Genomic DNA, 19,805 nt, shown 5'->3' with positions numbered 1-19,805 from the left:
ACTAAATAGTTAAAAAAATAAATTCTGAATAGTTTTACATAAAATCTATAAAAATTAAGTTTGAAATTTGACAGTAGCCAATATAGAGCATTTTAAATGAGAGCTTCAGTCCAAAATACATATTTTATAAATCAATTTATACATAGATTTATTTATAGAGGCATAAGCAAAGACCTTGTCCTAAAAAATGAGAATAAATATTGAAAGGGAGTTTTTTTAAACAGCACATTAAGAGATAAACTGAAATTTTGAAGAGTAAAAATAAAAATATCCACTAGCATATTAAACTTGAACTCAGAGCAGCCTACTCATTCACTAATAACCATTTATTGAGAGGTTGTGTCAGACAGTATACTACCTGGTGGAGATGAAGTAGGTGGACCCGATCTGTGCTCTCACACAGAGCAGTGTGGGAGGAAAAATCAAGTAAACAGTCAAATAACTAAGTCATTATCACAATAATAACAGTGAGCATAAGATAGGGGAAACACAGGATGCTATAAGAACACAGAGCAGGGCATCACCATTGCCCCAGAAATCAAGGAGGTCTCTTGAAGGAAGTAACATTTAAATTTACAACTGTAGCGTAAGTAAGGATTGACCCAGGCAAAGATAGGGCTTAGGAGGTAATGTACCAGGCAGAAGAGGGGGCAGTATAAGAAAAGACACAGATATCTGAGACACTGTGGTACTGAACTAAAAAAAATAATAATAAAATAAATAAAAGGAGAAAGAAAGAGAGAGAGAAAGAGAAAGAAGTAGAGAAAGAATTTAGCACACTCTAGAGGTGTGTTAAAAAAATGGAGCAAAAGACGTGGGCAGATGCCAGGTTATGGAGGGCCTGATAAGCATGTTATAGAAAGAGATTCTTATTTACCCTAAGGGTAATGGGAAGTCATTAAAGATTTTATAGACTAGGAAATAATCTTATCAACTACATGTTTTAGTAAGATGACTATCAGTCAAAGAGGCTGAAGAATGGCATCAAGACTGAAGATACAGAGATAATTTAGGAAGCCAGTAGTCCAAATGAGATGAAGATGACCCAAATATTTGGAGATAAATTCAACAGGACTTAATAAATGATTTGAAGCAGTGAATGAAGAAGTGAGAGGGCCATGGATTTCTGGCTTTACTGGTACTGCTTATTGCGAAAGGAAATACTAGAGAAAGTACACTTTTGTTTTGGGGACTTTGAGTATAGTTTAAGATATGCTAAGCATTGAGAAAAGCAAGTCTGAAGTACATGATAGAGGGCTGAGCTAAGGAGAAATATGAAAGAATTGTGAGAAGTATTAATTTGTAACTAAAATCATGCTGTTAAATGAGATTGCCCAAGGAAAAAACACAGTAATTTGATGGCTATACATATTTTATGTATTGGGGACTTTATAAATGAAACTAGTTATTTCATCTCCTTCTCATCCAAATCTAGAATCAAATCATAATAACAGTTCTTTAAAATGTTCCTATGAAATATTATCAAATTCCTCAATTCTTACTGACCTAGAATCTTAAGAAACAATAGAACAGAACTGCTTCTTCATGGCTACATAAATATACGTAGGATCAGAATATATTTTTTTATTTTTTATTAATTGAGGATTTATTGATTATCCAGTTAAAGAAACTGGGTTCATTTATTTATTTCATTTTATTTTTTTAAACATCTTTATTGGAGTATAATTGCTTTACAATGCTGTGTTAGTTTCTGCTTTATAACAAAGTGAATCAGTTATACATATACATATGTCCCCATATCTCTTCCCTCTTGCGTCTCCCTCCCTCCCACCCTCCCTATCCCACCCCTCTAGGTGGTCACAAAGCACTGAGCTGATCTCCCTGTGCTATGCGGCTGTTTCCCACTAGCTATCTATTTTACGTTTGGTAGTGTATATAGGTCCATACCACTCTCTCACTTTGTCACAGCTTACCCTTCCCCCTCCCCATATCCTCAAGTCCATTTTTTTAAATATATAGAATTAAACTTAATAAGCTAGGGCTGGCCTTAGGAAACAGCAAATGTCAGATTACAGAATACATGGCAGATTTCACTTAGATAAATAAATCCCTGGTTGTTGTAGTCTCACTGACACTCCCAGAATGTACTTCACTGATTTTCCTGGGCCTCCCTTATTCAGTATTTTTTCCTCCTCTCATACAAATTAGAAATAAGAAACATCAAGTAGTTCTGAAGGTTGGGCAATCTGAACTCTATAACTTTGCCATGTTCAAATGGCAGGTAAAGATACTCTTCCTGCTTAAATTCAATCTATAATTAAAAGCAATTGAAAGCCATAGTGGTGGAAAACTGGGGTCCAGTGTAAAATATCTTTAGCAATGACTTCTAATCCTTCCACATCTCCCCATTCTATTTACTTTCCCATCATCTTCCGTTGCTGTTGTTTCAAAACTTGTTCATTTTCTTCAGACCTCTACTACTCCCTCATTAGGAGATGGAGAGAAAGACTTAAGAGGTTTCAAGAGCTGACCTTACCTCTGCTTTCACTAAGAAAATAAAGGCCCTTAGGTGTAAGCTCCCTCAATTTATTGCCCTCCCTCCTGCTGACCATCCTCTGCCCCAATAATCTTATCATTTTATTCATTTATTCTTATTACTCCCACCTGAAGCCTCTTTACGAGACAGGTTCTTCCAGATTTAGACCAGTTCCTCGGCTCTGAGCTTTATTCCTTTTTGTCTCCTACACCAGGGATCCCCAACCCCCAGGCCGTGGACCAGTACTGGTCCTCGGCCTGTTAGCAACCCGGCTGCACAGCAGGAGGTGAGCGGTGGGCGAGTGAGCAAAGCTTCATCTGCTGCTCTCCATTGCTCCCCATCGCTCGCATTACCGCCTGAACCATCCCCCCTCCCTCCTCCCCCCATCCATGGAAAAAATTGTCTTCCATAAAACTGGTCCCTAGTGCCAAAATGGTTGGCGACCGCTGTCCTACAGCATCTTTCCTAATCACTTATTCCTCCCCTGTATTCAATCTCCTCCTCCTTACTCCCGCCTTACCCTTAATACATAAAAAACGCTTGAATCGCTCACTCTTTAAATACAAAACTAACTAGTTACCTAACTAATATAAAGCAAACAGAAACAAAGACAGCAATCTTTCTAAATCCATATCTAAAACCATATCCTCCTCACTATACACTGGGCAGGGAGTTAAGTTAGGGATGCACTATTTCCATCTGCAACTACAGCATCTAGTACACTACACTTTATGTCACCAGGCAAAAATTTACTTTATATTTTTAAATAGCATATCCATTATATGCCATAGATAACATATACAGTATATACATACATAAAATTTTTTTTTGAATATCAACATCAGAGAGCTACTAACAATGGTAAGTAACTGATATAGGAAGAGATTAATTTTATGTATTACTTTGCCTAGAATGTGCAATAACTATCATGGTCATAATCATGGTAGAGATGATCGTAAAAATGATAATGATGATGGTGTTGATGACGATAATGATGGTGATTATTTTAAATAAAGTTTGCAGTATATTTAAAATAGGCAAGGAATAGCTTTTCTGTTTTACTCAAGTCAGAAGAAATATTCATGTATAATTGTATTGATTCTGCTAATATATTAAGGATGAATTTCAGGACACTTCAATGACATAAAACAGTAGGAAACTAAAAATAATTTTACTGAGATCAAATTTATTTTGTTAATTATACTTCTGAAGAAAAATAAAAAGTACATGTTTAGGGCTTCCCTGGTGGCGCAGTGGTTGGGAGTCCGCCTTCCGATGCAGGGGACACGGGTTCGTGCCCCGGTCCGGGAGGATCCCACATGCCACGGAGCGGCTGGGCCCGTGAGCCATGGCCGCTGAGCCTGCGCGTCGCGTACCCCAAAAAAAAAAAAAAAAAAAAAAAAGTACATGTTTAAAACTAAGAGCTATTCAACCTCAACCTGTCAACTTCAAATGAAAATCAAGAGACATTAAAACTATACATATTGTTGGGCTTCCCTGGTGGCACAGTGGTTGAGAGCCCGCCTGCCGATGTGGGGTACACGGGTTCGTGCCCCGGTCCGGGAAGATCCCACATGCCACAGAGCAGCTGGGCCCGTGAGCCATGGCTGCTGACCCTGCGTGTGCAGAGCCTGTGCTCTGCAGTGGGAGAGGCCACAGCAGTGAGAGGCCCGTGTACCACACACACACACACACAAAAAAAAAAAAAGAAAAAAAAACTATACATATTGTTGTTGTTGTTTTAACAAACATTTCCTACTACTTAAAGCCAGCAACTTGTGTAAACTACATGAATTTATGTGAAGGACTCTTGATCCAAATAAGAAATCTGTTCAGTAATGAGTATTCTTAGAGGAATGAGCAAAATTGTTTTAAACCAAAATCTTAATAAATCATATACCAAGCCTATATATAATTTTTTCATGTTTACAAAATGCTATTAATCCTTAACGTTTCATACTTGAATAACTCTAAGGTTTGTGGAATGTGAAATGTTGTAATAGTATAAAAAACAACAAATACATGAACTGAAAAAGAACCCTTTCAGACATTGAAATTGAAATTTATTCTCTAGTTATTATTGAATGAACTTTAATACATTTGGTGTGAAACTAAAAGATTATTATATTTTTGCATAAGTAAAAGCAATCTTTTGCCTAATAAATTAACTACAATATTTATATAGACTTTACTAATAAGCACATGTTAAGAGAGATTTAAATATTGTTTTCACTCAAAAGGGAACCCTCCTACTCTGTTGGAAGGAATGTAAATTGGTGCAGCCACTATGGAAAACGGTATGAAGGTTCTCAAAAAACTAAAAATAGAGTTGCCATATGATCCAGCCATTCCACTCCTGTGCATATATCCAGAGAAAACTATAATTCAGAAAGATGCACGCACCTCAATGTTCATAGCAGCACTATTTACAGTAGCCAAGACGAGTAAACAACCTAAATGTCCATCAACAGATGGATGTATATAGAAGATGTGGCATATATAAAAAATGGAATAATACTCAGCCATAAAAAAGAATGAAATAAAGCTATTTGCAGCAACATGGATGGACCTAGAGATTATCATAGGAAGTGAAGTAAGTCAGAAAGTGAAAGACAAATACCATATGATATCACTTATATGTGGAATCTAAAATATGACACAAATGAACTTATTAATGAAACAGAAACAGACTAACAGACATAGAAAACAAACTATGGTTACCGAAGGGGAAAGGGAATTGGGGAGGGATACATTATGAGTTTGGGATTAGCAGATACAAACTACTGTACATAAAACAGACAGCAAGGTAATACTGTATAACACAGGGAACTATATTTAAATCCTGTAACAAACCATAATGAAAAAAATATGTATATGTATAGATGGATACATAGATATATAAATGAATCACTTTGCTGTACACCAGAAACTAACACATTGCAAATCAACTATATTTCAATATAAGATAAAAGATAAATAAATATGGTTTTCTTTCAAATATAAAAACAAAATTTAACAATAATAACTCAAATATATAAGATAACATCTGAGAAAAATAAACCCTTACAACTTAGCATCATTTATATGAAAAGATTAATAAAACTTATAAATGTATGCCCCAAAGCATCTGGTTTATGGATTATTTAGGCCTTTCATTAAAATTAAACTTTTTCCTCACTCCCTTCCTCTCTTTCTTCCTTTCTATCTTCCTTCCTTCCATCTAAATATCCAGGACTCTGACTTTAATTTCATGTGATGAACAGAGACAGCACCTGACCACAGTAGATTAGTTAAAACCAATTGGTAAAAAAATAAACATTTGAAAAGCAGTAGATCCAATTTAAAAAATCTGAATAGGCATTATTTTCCCACTATAATCTACTTTTACTAGTCTAGCAGTAAAAATAGAACTTTGATGGTATACAGTCCAATTCAATTGAATCTAACAATTACATATTTTTTTTGGAAAATACAAATTTATGAAATAAATGTATAAAATAAGTTTATGATGAAACTGTGACTTTCCTGTAATATTATACTCAAATTACATAATGGTAAGATGAGTTATTAGGTAATAAAATAGACATATAAACTAGCATCATTTAATAAGTATAGGATGGAGACCAGTACAGATTATTAATTTTCCTCAAAAAATGCTTTATATTTTGGGCCAGTGAACTATGTTTGCATTTATATTTCACTTTTTCTTTAAAACAAATGCAAAGCTTGGAAGAATAATTTATCCTCACAATTTCCACTGAGATAAACTGTGGGTTTAATTCTCTTCAAACTTGAACTTTTCTGTGACAAACATTGTCACCTTCTAGTCCTACGTAAACAGAATTTAATTATCTTTGGTATGGCAATCCAAAGTTTGCATTACAGAAAAAAATATGTCTTTATAGTATTTCTTATTTTTAGCATAAATCAAGTTAAATATTTGACTCAATCTCTTATTCAGGGTTATGTGTAAAGTAGATACCTATTAATATTTTAAACTCTATTTCTTTTGAATTTGTCAAGAAATAAGAATCTGGCTTTATTAAAAAAAACACAGCAAGAATTTTGTATCATACAGTGAGTATAACTGCTTTATGTAAAGGTATTATAAGAAGCTTAGTTGCTTAGTACTCAAAAGAATTCACTAGGTAATAAAGTGCTTAAGGTTTACAGAATAAAACTCTTGTAGAATATAATGCTTAAAGAATATAGTAGCTTTTATAGCACAAGTGGTGGTGGAGGAAGAACTGACACAGAGAAGTAGAAGCAGTTAAAGTGACCAGGAGTAGTCTTGGGACAGAAGAAACAGCAAGTCAATTAGAGAGAAAAAGCTGATATCATTTGTTTTTATCTAACCTCTCAGAACTGGCCCTAGAAGTTTTTCTTTTATTGTTTTCATATGGTAATATTTGGCAGCTTTAATCTACATTAAAAAGGTAGCCTAGATTTCTAAGGCTTGAAATAGATGAGCAATACTAAATAATGGGCACCAAAATCCATCTCCAATGTCCAGCAGGCATAAGAGGTGAAGAAATATCCCCAGAAAAAATTAAAAGTCTGCCAAAATGCTTCTCTTAAAATCTCACTCTCATAAGTAATAAGTGACATCCTCGTTTATATATTCATGGAAGCTCTAACATGATGGACTGTTATGTGCTTGGAGTTTTAAACTGGCAGCATAGATTTTAGATTAGGGTCACAACCTCATACGGAAGTGTTAAGAGCTGGAAAAAGAAAGAAGGAAAATAAGAAATGCCAAAAGACAAATAAGAAGTCTTGATGAAAGAAAAGAATTGGAGACTTCCGGAGTGGGGTAAGAGTTTATGAAAGTCAGACAAATGTTTTCTATCACTTGTTTTGAATTTTATTAATATACCTCCATTTTCTCCACAGGCTAGGTAGCTTATGTGACCTTGGGCAACTGAAACTCTTTGACACAAACTCCATTTACCACTCAACAAGGAGGCATTCAGCTAACTGTAATCACTTTCTTATCTTTATCTTCCTTGAAAAAGACCCCAGGTTACAGATAGTCCTGGGAGTGCCTTCGGCATTTAACAATCAGAAGGTTCATTCCCATCACAAAGAATTATGAAAATTAATCTGGATAGTGTGTGTGTGTAAAAATGCTTGGTGACATGTAAAACACAATAAAATGGGAAGTAGTCTTAATATGCTAAATGGTAGAACCACAGTTTTCACTGAAGAGTAAGTAAAGGTAACAACTTTACACTCACTGGAACACTGTCAATATTTTATTCTGTCATCTGACAGAAGGACCTGTCCTTAGCAGTGTCAGGGCAATCATTTGGTGGAAGGAAACCTTGTGTTCACTCTATTGCCACTAGTCCAGGCAGAGTGGCTTTTAGGGCTGTTTAGTTGAAATGTAGATAAAGGTAGACAAGAAAATTATTTTCTAGGGCCATTCCAGAGTTTAACTACACCAAGACATCAGATGTACAATGTTCAGACTGAATATACAAAGAGGTAACCATTCACTCCCTATTCACTTTTTACTTCTCTCTCAAAGTCCCTCTCCTAGTAGGTGAAAGACAACAGGAATGTGTCCCCGTTCATTCCCACCTGTGCTAATACAGGACAAGAGGCCAAAGTCTTGGAGGCCAAGAACCAAAATAGTGCCTCCATGACCTGTTTCATCAAGCAGAATCAAGTTGTAAAGGACTTAGAAATAACACTTAACTACTGGATAAATAAATTACTCAGAAATACATGAAATGTTGACACCAAAGACAAAAGCTTTTTATTCATGAGCAATCAGAAAGTGCTTAAACAGTAAACCTAGGAATATTAGAGAAGCTTTCATAAGTAGGGGTTCTGAGTGTCTGAGAGCTCCTACTGAAGTTTTTTCATTAAGATTTTATTTGTCTAAAACCTGTAACCCTGGATGCTCGATGTTAAACAGGAAATAACATTCAGCTGCTCTTTTTAAAAGGTTCTTTGGTCTAATACAACATTATTTTTAATTTGACAGGCGCATAGAACTTAAGGAAGCAATTACAGACCAAAAGAATTTTGTGCATACACACTTGATTTCATTTTGAAAGTTAAAATGATCTCATTATTGCTTATTAATTTTAACCTTTTTGATAAAAAGGCTATTTTTAAAAAGTATTTTAAAGTCAGAGTTTCAACATCATCACGTTAAAGCTGCAAAACGACTTGAAATTTTGCAAAATGACAGAATTGTGTCCACAAGATTAATCTTATGTAAGCTTTATAAAAACCAAAGATTAATGTATATAAGTATTATGTTATATAATTAGATTGATTTTTGAAAATATCATATTCAGAATTCATATTTCTCAGACTATCAGAAAATATTCCTGGCATATATGACTGAGAATCACATGTGCAAATACAATCCAAACATCTTGTCCTTCTATCTTTATGGAGAGAAAGAGGAAAGGATTATTAAATAGAGTTCATCATTGTTATTACTGGGGAGTTTAAGAAACTAAAAAGATGTCAACTGTCATTAAGTTGGGAAGTACATTAAACAGACAAAAAAAAAAGATAATCCAGCTACACATTAGATGTTTGCATCATTAGGACTACAAAAAGGAAATAATCTATTATCATACTCCTGAATTTTTAGTAACAAAATATTACCACTACGTATTTTTAATGGGCTTCCAAATATACCATCATCCATATATTTCTGATCTACTATCCTAAAAAAATTTGGTTTAAAAATTTTTCACCTGATAGGGACAACAGACCTATTCTGCACTGAATCACTCCTACACTAAACCATTGTCAATATGGTGCTATTTTTGAGATAATTTTCTGAGGTTTAAAGTATAGTCCTATCAATATAAAAACTAACTGATCAAAAAAAGTGTGAAACTCAGAACCTTGATCTTAAATACTAGCAGTTTTTTAAAAATTTCAATGGCTCAAGCTATATTTATTACTTAATTAAATTCTCAGCAGGAACCATAATCTCTGTTCCCTATATCATAGCAATCAGTAGCATTGGTTATCAGCCAATTCAGTAATATCAGATGTAAGTATTCTACAAGAATCATTTGTTTTAAATAAAATCAATAGGAAATAACAGAAGGTAGATTAAGAATTTCAATTATTGAGGCTAATTTTAGGCCAAAAGCAAAATGGCCAGTACATACTATTCTGGTATTATTATTTTTAGGATTTTAGGATCATTCCATGGTGCCTATTATTAAGTGGATAAACACTGCACATGTATAAGCAAATCTCTCTGGGGCTGTGCAGGACACCAGTACCAACATATGCAATGACTGATGGTAACTCTAAAGATATTACAACAAATTTATCTAGTTTGTTAGTGCCTTCATAATTGTGTCTATAACCAGTGCCAAGAGAAACGTGGATGGTATTTGACCACGTTTAAAGGGATAAGCAGCTGAAAGGAAAGAGATTAAAGAGATTAAAATTTGAGAAACCAGTATCCCCAAAAAAATTACTTACTTTTCTTTCTTTAGTTATTACTTGTGTTGCCATAAGAAGACCAGAAGGAATAGTAACTGTTGCTGTTTAAACATACTTGATATCAATAATAATAATAATAATAAAAAGATCCCTTAGAGATCTGAAAAATTTGTCCCACATTATCCCATAGGAACAATGGGCAGGAGCTGAATATTTGGCTCTCTCTCTATACTTAGATTGAGGAGGAAAAAAAGTAACAGAAGTCAAGTATTTCAGGTCTATGTTCAGTTTTATACCACCTTCTCTGTGAGGTGGGGCTCTCTTCACAAAGCGTAGGTTTCTGTTACAAGATTTATGACTGTGCTATAGTTACTTGGAGAGGTGTCTGTCTCCATAATGGACTGCTAATTCTTTTAAGTTAGAGATTGGCTTTTATTCATCTTGATATGCCCACTAGCTACTGCAATGTTTTAAGAAAATCTAGGAGTAAAATAAATATCTGGAGAATGAATAAGAAAAGAAATGGATTATAGATGTGCTGTTGAAGGAACCTTCTTAAAAAGTTTCTTTTATTTTTCTGCCATATACCAATGCCTTATCATAATCATTCTTACTAAAAACTGACCATTTTATTGATAAATGTATTCAACAAATATTTATTGCATATCCATTATGTGCCATTCTCTGGATCTAAGACCTGAGCTACAGAGGAGAAGATGGTGTACTGGAACTCAACCATCACAGAGCTGAAATCATAAATGCAAAACAAATATTAAAAATCTAAGTAAAACAAACACAAAAGACCCTGAATAGCCAAAGCGGTCTTAAGAAAGAAAAATGGAGCTGGAAGAATCAGACTCCCTGACTTCAGACTATACTACAAAGCTACAGTAATCAAAATAGTATGGTACTGCCACCAAAGCAGAAATATAGATCAATGGAACAGGATAGAAAGTCCAGAAATAAACCCATGCACCTATGGTCACCTAATCTATGACAAAGGAGGGACGAATATACAATGGAGAAAAGACAGTCTCTTCAATAAGTGGTGCTGGGAAAACTGGACAGCTACATGTAAAAGAATGAAATTAGAACATTCTCTAACACCATACACACACAAAAAAACTCAAGATGGATTAAAGGCCTAAATGTAAGACCAGACACTATAAAACTCCTGGAGGAAAACAGGCAGAACACTCTCTGACATAAACTGCTGTAAGCACTTTTTTGATCCATCTCCTAGAGTAATGAAAATAAAAACAAAATAGATAATCGGGCCTAATTAAACTTAAAAGCTTTTGCACAGCAAAGGAAACCATCAACAAAATAAAAGATAACCCACAGAATGGAAGAAAATATTTGCAAATGAAGCAACTGACAAAGGATTAATCTCCAACCCAATCAAAAAATGGGTGGAAGATCTAAATAGACATTTCTTCAAAGAAGACATGCAGATGGCCAAGAGGCACATGAAAAGATGCTCAACATCAGTAATCATTAGAGAAATGCAACTCAAAACTACAATGAGGTATCACCTCACACCTGTCAGAATGGCCATTATCATAAAATCTACAAACAGTAATTGCTGAAGAGGATGTGGAGAAAAGGGAACCCTCCTACACTGTTGGTGAGAATGTAAACTGGTACAGCCACTATGGAGAACAGTATGAAGGTTCCTTAAAAAACTAAAAATAGAGCTACCATATGATCCAGCAATCCATATGATCCAGCATTCCCACTCCTGGTATATCCAGAGAAAACTATAATTTGAAAAGATATATGTACCCCAAAATTCATTGCAGCACTATTTACAATAGTCAGGACATGGAAGCAACCTAAATGTCCATCGACGGAGGAATGGATAAAGAAGATGTAGTACATATACACAGTGGAATATTACTCAGCTATTAAAAAAAGAACAAAATAATGCCATTTGCAGCAACATGGATGGGCCTAGAGAGTGTCATACTGAGTGATGTAATAAGTCAGACAGAGAAAGACAAATATCATAAGATATCACTTATATGTGGAATCTAAATAAAAAATGGTACAAATGAACCTATCTACAAAACAGAAATAGAGTCACAGATGCAGAAAACAAACTTATGGTTACCAAAGGGGAAGGGGGGGGAAGGATTAATTGGGAGATTGAGATTGACAAATACACACTACATATATAAAATAGATAACTAATAAGAACCTACTGTGTGGCACAGGGAATTCTACTCAGTACTCTGTAGTGACCTACATGGGAAAAGCACCTAAAAAAGAGTGGATAAATATATATGTATAACTGATTCATGTGCAGTATGGCAGAAACCCAAAATTGTAACTCAACTATACTCCAATAAAAAATTAATTTTAAAAAATCTAAGTAAAATAAAATATTTTAAGTCCTATGATAATGGAAGTGCAGGGTGCTATTAGAAGCGGTGTTATTATCGAGCACTATATCACAGGGAGAACTGTTCTAGAGCGGGAAGTTCTCCCTGAAGAATTTAAGGCTGAGACAAGTAAGAATTTGCCTCCTCCCCGCAAAAAAAAAAAAAAGAGGGGGAGTGGAAGAGAAAGAATATATTATGCAACACTAAATTTATATCTATGGATGCAACTTTATGACATGCTGACTTAAGCTTTAAAATATGATTAATAATAACATTGTTTATAAAAATATAGTTTATTTTCAGAGTAATTAACAATAAATTTTTATGGATTATATACTAATCATTTATACATTTGCAAATTAGATTAACTGGTATAAAATAAAGCATGAAACCCTTTTAAAAAGTATATAATGTTAAAAAGTAAATATAATTTTATAATTTTTACTGATGATTTAAAGTAAATATTGGACACAATTTAGTGTGAAATCCCTTTTTTGAGATGATGAAAGTTCACAGCAAACAGAACAACTGTTGATTTAAAAATTACCTTCTGTTCTTTTCATTCAGTGTGTATGATTTTGATTCTGGAATGGGTGGATAATTTGAATAAATGGAATTCTTGGTATCAAGTGAATACATTTTAGTCCATTAAATGGTAAAAGTTAATGTGGGATCCAAACACACCCCTCTAGATTAAACTAAATTTGCCCTCTACCATTATAATTAAGGAAAAATCAACTAGGTTTCTCTTGAGAATTAATCTTGTATTTTTCTTAGATTTGATCCTTTTAACAACTAACTATTCAAAGGATTCATGTTTGTAGAATTTTTTAGAGTGATAATAGAGATCGCATTCATACTTCAAAAGATTGCAGTACTAAATACACAAGACTGACAGAATAAGAACAGAGCCAATAGGGTTAAATGGCAAACTAAATCAAAATTGCATTTATTGTACTGAAAAGAATTATACTAGAATTTCCAAAACCTCTTGATCTGTGTCAAAGAAAACATCCTAAAACACATATTATTTTAGTGTTGGGACTTCAACAATTTCAAGACAAGAATGAAATTATCTAAATTAGAATCCATCCATATAACTTCTTACTTTAATGGAATTATTAAAAATTATACCCAGTTTATCTCATCCTTGATGTCACTCTTTTTAAGGGATGTTATTTATTTTTAACATTACTTGTAGAAGTTGTATTGTGAGATAATTCTGATCTTTAAAATAACTTAATAAGAATAATCAGGTATGTTTAGACCAATACAACCTAAATCTTAAAACATTTATCTTTAATATGCATCAAGAAAAAGGGTGATTCTGGGAAAAAAAAAAAAGAGAACTGAGTGTTTACGTAGAAAATCAAAGCAACTTTTTATTCTTAATACTTAATAAACAAATATTTAATTGGGGAAATTATACTAAGCATATTCTATTCTTTCCAGTTGAATACTAAGACCACATTAGCAGAAATGCCTTTTCAGAGCTATACTTTAATATTATTTCCTCAACTTTCATCAGGCATCATTATAAGAAACAGCCAAGTGAAAAAATCATTTCTCTGTTCACTATAAAACTTTTGCTTATTTTCTTTCAGTGTATCCTTTGTAAAGTTTCCAAGGGAGAAATTTCCTTAGCAGCTTAGCAAGAGGGAAAACTTTGATTTTTTTCAGCACCAAGAGTACTTTCCACATTTAGCTAAGAACAGTGCAACTTTATGTATACATTCCCCACATATATTTGTGAGTGTGTGTGTGTGTGTGTGTGTGTGTGTGATGAATTCCAGGAAGCTAGAAGTCACAAAAGATATCTTATCATATTTACTAACCTCATGGTACTTCCAAAGGCTTTATTATTTCTATGTTATTTACTTTACTGCATATATTTTCTTTATTGCAAAACATTGGGATGTACTTGGAAATCAATGAATACACAGGTATATTGTTATAGAAAAAGAAATATGTCTTATGATGTTTTACTACAAGCTGTTTTTTGCCAAAGGCTCTCACAGCACAATTTGCTTGTTTTTTAAAATAAGTATAATTATATAATAGACAAGAAGAAATTTTAGAAAAGTATATACGTAGCCCATAATTTTCAGTAAACTGATCAATTCTAGCAACTGATTAGTAAAATTTTCCTTCATGTGTCATAAGGAAATTTACCAAAGTGTTATGTTTTGGTTTAATAAAGAGAAATTAAGATAACCCTAATATGTGGCATGAAAGTTGTAGAAAAATCTAGCTGTCACAGTGTACTTAACAATACCCAAAAATAAACTAACAAGTGGGATCCTGTTTATTTTTATGTAGCTATTCACAAATATGATTTGTCAGTTATCCTGTAATTCCCTTAATAGCCTTTCTAAAAAATTCAATAGTGTTAAGAATTAGCAAGAATAATTTATAAATCAGAAGCTTTATGGCTCGTAAGAATAAACAAGTTTTGCTCGGTGAGAGACCATGTGAAGAGATAAGACAAGCTACAGACTGGAAGAAAAGATTTGAAAACTACATAGCTGATTAAGAACTACTATCCAGAATATATAAAGAAGACTCAAAATTCAATTGTAAAAAAACACCAAATAATCCAGCTAGAAATGGCAAAAGAAACAAACAGATATTTCACCAAATAATTTATGCCAATTGCAAATAAACACATGATAAGATGTTCAACATTAGCCATCAGGGAAATGTAAATTAAAACCACAATGAGATATCACTATATACTTATCAAAATAGATAAAATTAAAAAAATAGTGGCGACACTCAGTGCTGGTGAAGATGCAGAGAAACTGGATCATTCATATACTGGTGGTATGAAGAATGCAAATGGTAACATCACTCTGGAAAAGCTTGGCAGTTTCTCATAAAACTAAACATACATTTACCATATGTGGTAGGCAGGACAATGCCAACCTGCTCTCCCTTCAATAGAATATATCCACATCCTAAGTTCCAAAACCTGTGAATATGTTACTTTACTTGGCAAAAGGGACTTTGCAGAAGTGATTAAATTAAGGATCTTGAGATGGAAATATTAAGTTGGATTTTCCAGATGAGCTTAATATGTTCATAAAGGTCCTTATAAGGGAAAGAGGGAAGATGAACAGTAAGAGTTAGAGAAGCAGATGTGGGGGAGAGAGATTTGAAGACGTTATGCTGCTGGCTTTGAAGATGGAGGAAAGGGCCATGATCAAGGAAAACGGCCTCTAGAATTTGGAAAAGTGGGAAATAGACTATTTGCCAGAGCTTCCAGAAGGAACATAGTCCTGCAGTCACTTTGATTGTAGGCCAGTGAGATTTCTAATGTCCATAACTGTAAAATAACAAATTTTATATTGTTTAAGTCACTAAATTTATGGTAATTTGTTATAGTACCAAAAGGAAACTAATACTTAATACAACTTAGCAATTGTACTCTTGGACGCTTATTCCAAAGAAATAAAATCAGTTCACACAAAAACCTGTACATGAAGTTCACAAAAGTTTTACTCATAATATTTAAAAACTGAAGACACCAAAACATCCTTCAGTGGGTGAATGGTTAAACAAACTGTGGTAAATAAATACCATAGAATACAAATTTGTCATAAAAAGGAACAGACTATTGACATATACAATTTGGATTTTTCTTCATGGAATTATTCTGAGTGAAAAAATGTTTCAAAAGATTACATAGGAAAAGCGAGCGAGCGAGAGCCGGGAGGAGGCGGCTGGACCGAGCGAGCGCCCGCGCGTGTGGCGTGAGGGGAAGCCGCTGCCCGCCCCCTTCGCCTTCCCTTCTCTCCCCCTCCCCGCTCCCCCCCCTCCCCCGACCGCGGAGCAGCACCATGTCGGCGCCAGCGGCCAAAGTCAGTAAAAAGGAGCTCAACTCCAACCACGACTGGGCCGACGAGACCTCAGAAAAAGAACAGCAAGAAGCAATTGAACATATTGATGAAGTACAAAATGAAATAGACAGACTTAATGAACAAGCCAGTGAGGAGATTTTGAAAGTAGAACAGAAATATAACAAACTCCGCCAACCATTTTTTCAGAAGAGGTCGGAATTGATCGCCAAAATCCCAAATTTTTGGGTAACAACATTTGTTAACCATCCACAAGTGTCTGCACTGCTTGGGGAGGAGGATGAAGAGGCGCTGCATTATTTGACAAGAGTCAAAGTGACAGAATTTGAAGATATTAAATCAGGTTACAGAATAGATTTTTATTTTGATGAAAACCCTTACTTTGAAAATAAAGTTCTCTCCAAAGAATTTCATCTGAATGAGAGTGGTGATCCATCTTCAAAGTCCACTGAAATCAAATGGAAATCCGGAAAGGATTTGACAAAACGTTCAAGTCAAACTCAGAATAAAGCCAGCAGGAAGAGACAGCATGAGGAACCAGAAAGCTTCTTCACCTGGTTTACTGATCATTCTGATGCAGGTGCAGATGAGTTAGGAGAGGTCATCAAAGATGATATTTGGCCAAATCCATTACAGTATTACTTGGTTCCGGACATGGATGATGAGGAAGGGGAGGGAGAAGAAGATGATGATGATGATGAAGAGGAAGAAGGATTGGAAGATATTGATGAAGAAGGGGATGAGGACGAAGGAAGATGAAGGAGAAGACGACTAATGGAACACTGATGGATTCCGACCTTCCTTTTTTAATTGTCTCCAGTCCCTGGGAGCAAGTTGCAGTCTTTTTTTTTTTTTTTTTTTCTCCTTCTCCTCTTGTGCTCAGTTGCCCTGTTTTTGAGGTGTCTTTTCTCCTTTATACCATGGCTCACAACTTATTTTGGGGGGAAATACCTTGAGCAGAATTCAGTGGGAAAAGAATCTCTACCCCTTTCTGTTCCAAATTCATTTTTATCCCTTCCTGTCTCAACAAAAACTTTATGGAATCAACACCACCATGCTCTGTGGGAAAAAAGAAAAACCTTCTTCTCCCTTAGCTCTGCTGGAAGCTGGAGGGTGCTAGGCCCCTGTGTAGTAGTGCATAGAATTCTAGCTTTTTTCCTCCTTTCTCTGTATATTGGGCTCAGAGATTACACTGTGTCTCTATGTGAATATGGACAGTTAGCATTTACCAACATGTATCTGTCTACTTTCTCTTGTTTAAAAAAAGAAAAAAAAAACTTAAAAAAATGGGGTTATAGAAGGTCAGCAAAGGGTGGGTTTGAGATGTTTGGGTGGGTTAAGTGGGCATTTTGACAACATGGCTTCTCCTTTGGCATGTTTAATTGTGATGTTTAACAGACATCCTTGCAGTTTAAGATGACACTTTTAAAATAAATTCTCTCCTAATGATGAAAAAAAAATTACATAATGTATGGTTCCACTTATATAACATTTTGAAATGACAAAATTTTAGAATGGAGAACATATAAGTGTTTGCCAATGGTTCGGGATGGTAGAGGAGGGGAGGAATGTTGGTGGGAAATTTGGTGGTGAGAACTTTGGTAAATCAGTAAGAGGACTTCTACTGGTAGAATGATTGAAGTTTTAGTCTAACTGATGAAAGTCATAGTTCTCCCTTGGCTATTCAATTAGAATCCAAAATAGTCACACTGCCAGTTGTACTGATTCTATCTGTTTTTATTTTGTTCTTCAAGACAAGGTCCTCTGGTACATGAAAATAAGTGGAAAGTTTTCAGAAACAAGAAATAAATGGAAGTATCATCTGTTCACCTAACTATTAATGAAGCAGCTGTCTTAGGAAGTTCATGTTTAAATTGCATAACCCAGCAAATTTGTTAATATACCCTGGAATGGTTGAAACCAATTCTCTTTAGGAGTTTGTGGGATAGAAAATTGAAAAGCCCCTGATTAACAACATTATGCATTACAAAAATTTATATCTAATGCCTAACTTTCTAAGATACACATCTCAAGAACAGATTTATCACGTTACCAGGAAATCTTAAATTAGCGCATATTCTTTTTTTTATTGGAGTATAATTGCTTTACAATGTTGTGTTAGTTTCTGCTGTACAATAAAGTGAATCAGCTATATGTATAACATATATCTCCTCCATCTTGGACCTCCCCACCACCCATCCCACCCATCTAGGTCATCACAGAGCACCAAGCTGAGCTCCCTGTGCTATACAGCAGGTTCCCACTAGCTATCTATTTTATACATAGTAGTGTATATATGTCAAACCTAATCTCCTAATTCATCCCACTCTCCCCTTCCCCCACGGTGTCCACACTTCCATTCTCTACATTTGCATCTCTATTCCTGTCCTGCAAATAAGTTCATCTGTACCATTTTTCTAGATTCCACATATATGCATTAATATACAATATTTGTTTTTCTCTAACTTACTTTACTCTGTATGACAGACTCTAGGTCTATGCACATCTCTACAAATGACCCTATTTCATTCTTTTTTATGGTTGAGTAATATTCCATTTTATATATGTACCACATCTTCTTTATCCATTCCTCTGTCGATGGACATTTAGGTTGTTTCCATGTCCTGGCTATTGTAAATAGTACTGCAATGAACATTGGGGTATATGTGACTTTTTGAATTATGGTTTTCTCAGGTATATGCCCAGTAGTGGGATTGCTGGGTCATATGGTAGTTATAGCTTTAGTTTTTTAAGGAATCTCTATACTGTTCATACCAGTGATTTAAATGACACATGTAGATGAAAATAAAATCCTGTTTAAACTTAAATTCCATTTTGTTTATTAATTTCTTTTTCTGATTTATATCTTATTTCTTATTTCTTGGGCTTGCTAAAAGATCATTTTAATCACAATAATTTTGACCATGCATTAAATTTTGATTCAACAAAATCTCAATATCTGAACAAATTAAAAATTACGCAGAAGTGATACACTATATACATATGTTGTTAAATAAATTTTACATTAAAAATGTAAGAATAAAAAAACAGAAAGATATATCATCTTGTTTAAGAGCCAGATATAAGAGGTTGCAAATCAACTAAGGATCTTTTATGAGTCTAACAACCTACTGCTGGTGAAATGGAGGATATATAGTTTTAATTTGGTTATTTGAATGTCAACACAGTGAAATAATATAGTCTTTCTTAATTATGTCATTGTGCTATGCATTTTGGTTTGGGTTCATATTCATCAACAGTAATATAACTTAAAACAATTTTGTAATAATAACTCTGATTATGTTCTAACTGTTGGCTGGGAGTAGAAAGTAACCTCAGCTTAATTACCTGCTTACTTCTATATGGTAAATTAGAACTACATTACAAAATAAAAACCTTTAAATTATACAGTAAAAAAATATCCAAACATAATTACCAGAATCTCTACAGGAAGATATAATTACCATGGGCTAATTTCTTTCTTCAGTTTCATTTCTGCATCTCCCACAGAATCCAACAGACAAAAACTGCATGCATATCTAAGGGCTAAATATCAATTTACTGTGAATTCTTCTGGACAATGTCCAAAAACTAATGGAGGATATATTGAGAAAGCTTACAATAAACATTTTCAAC

General features: G+C 34.3%; 1 protein-coding gene and 1 pseudogene across 2 annotated transcripts in view; one reads left to right on the top strand and one right to left on the bottom strand.

Moving 5' to 3' along the window:
- CCSER1 (coiled-coil serine rich protein 1) overlaps positions 1 to 19,805 on the bottom strand; it is a 1,210,612-nt gene that overhangs the window by 432,058 nt on the left and 758,749 nt on the right. The window lies entirely within an intron of this gene.
- Positions 16,130 to 17,216, top strand: LOC132487064 (protein SET-like; annotated as a pseudogene).

The sequence above is a fragment of the Mesoplodon densirostris genome, chromosome 1 (assembly GCF_025265405.1).
Source record: "Mesoplodon densirostris isolate mMesDen1 chromosome 1, mMesDen1 primary haplotype, whole genome shotgun sequence".
NCBI classification, from domain to species: Eukaryota; Metazoa; Chordata; class Mammalia; order Artiodactyla; family Ziphiidae; genus Mesoplodon; species Mesoplodon densirostris.
This window is presented reverse-complemented; position numbering and strand designations above follow the sequence as displayed.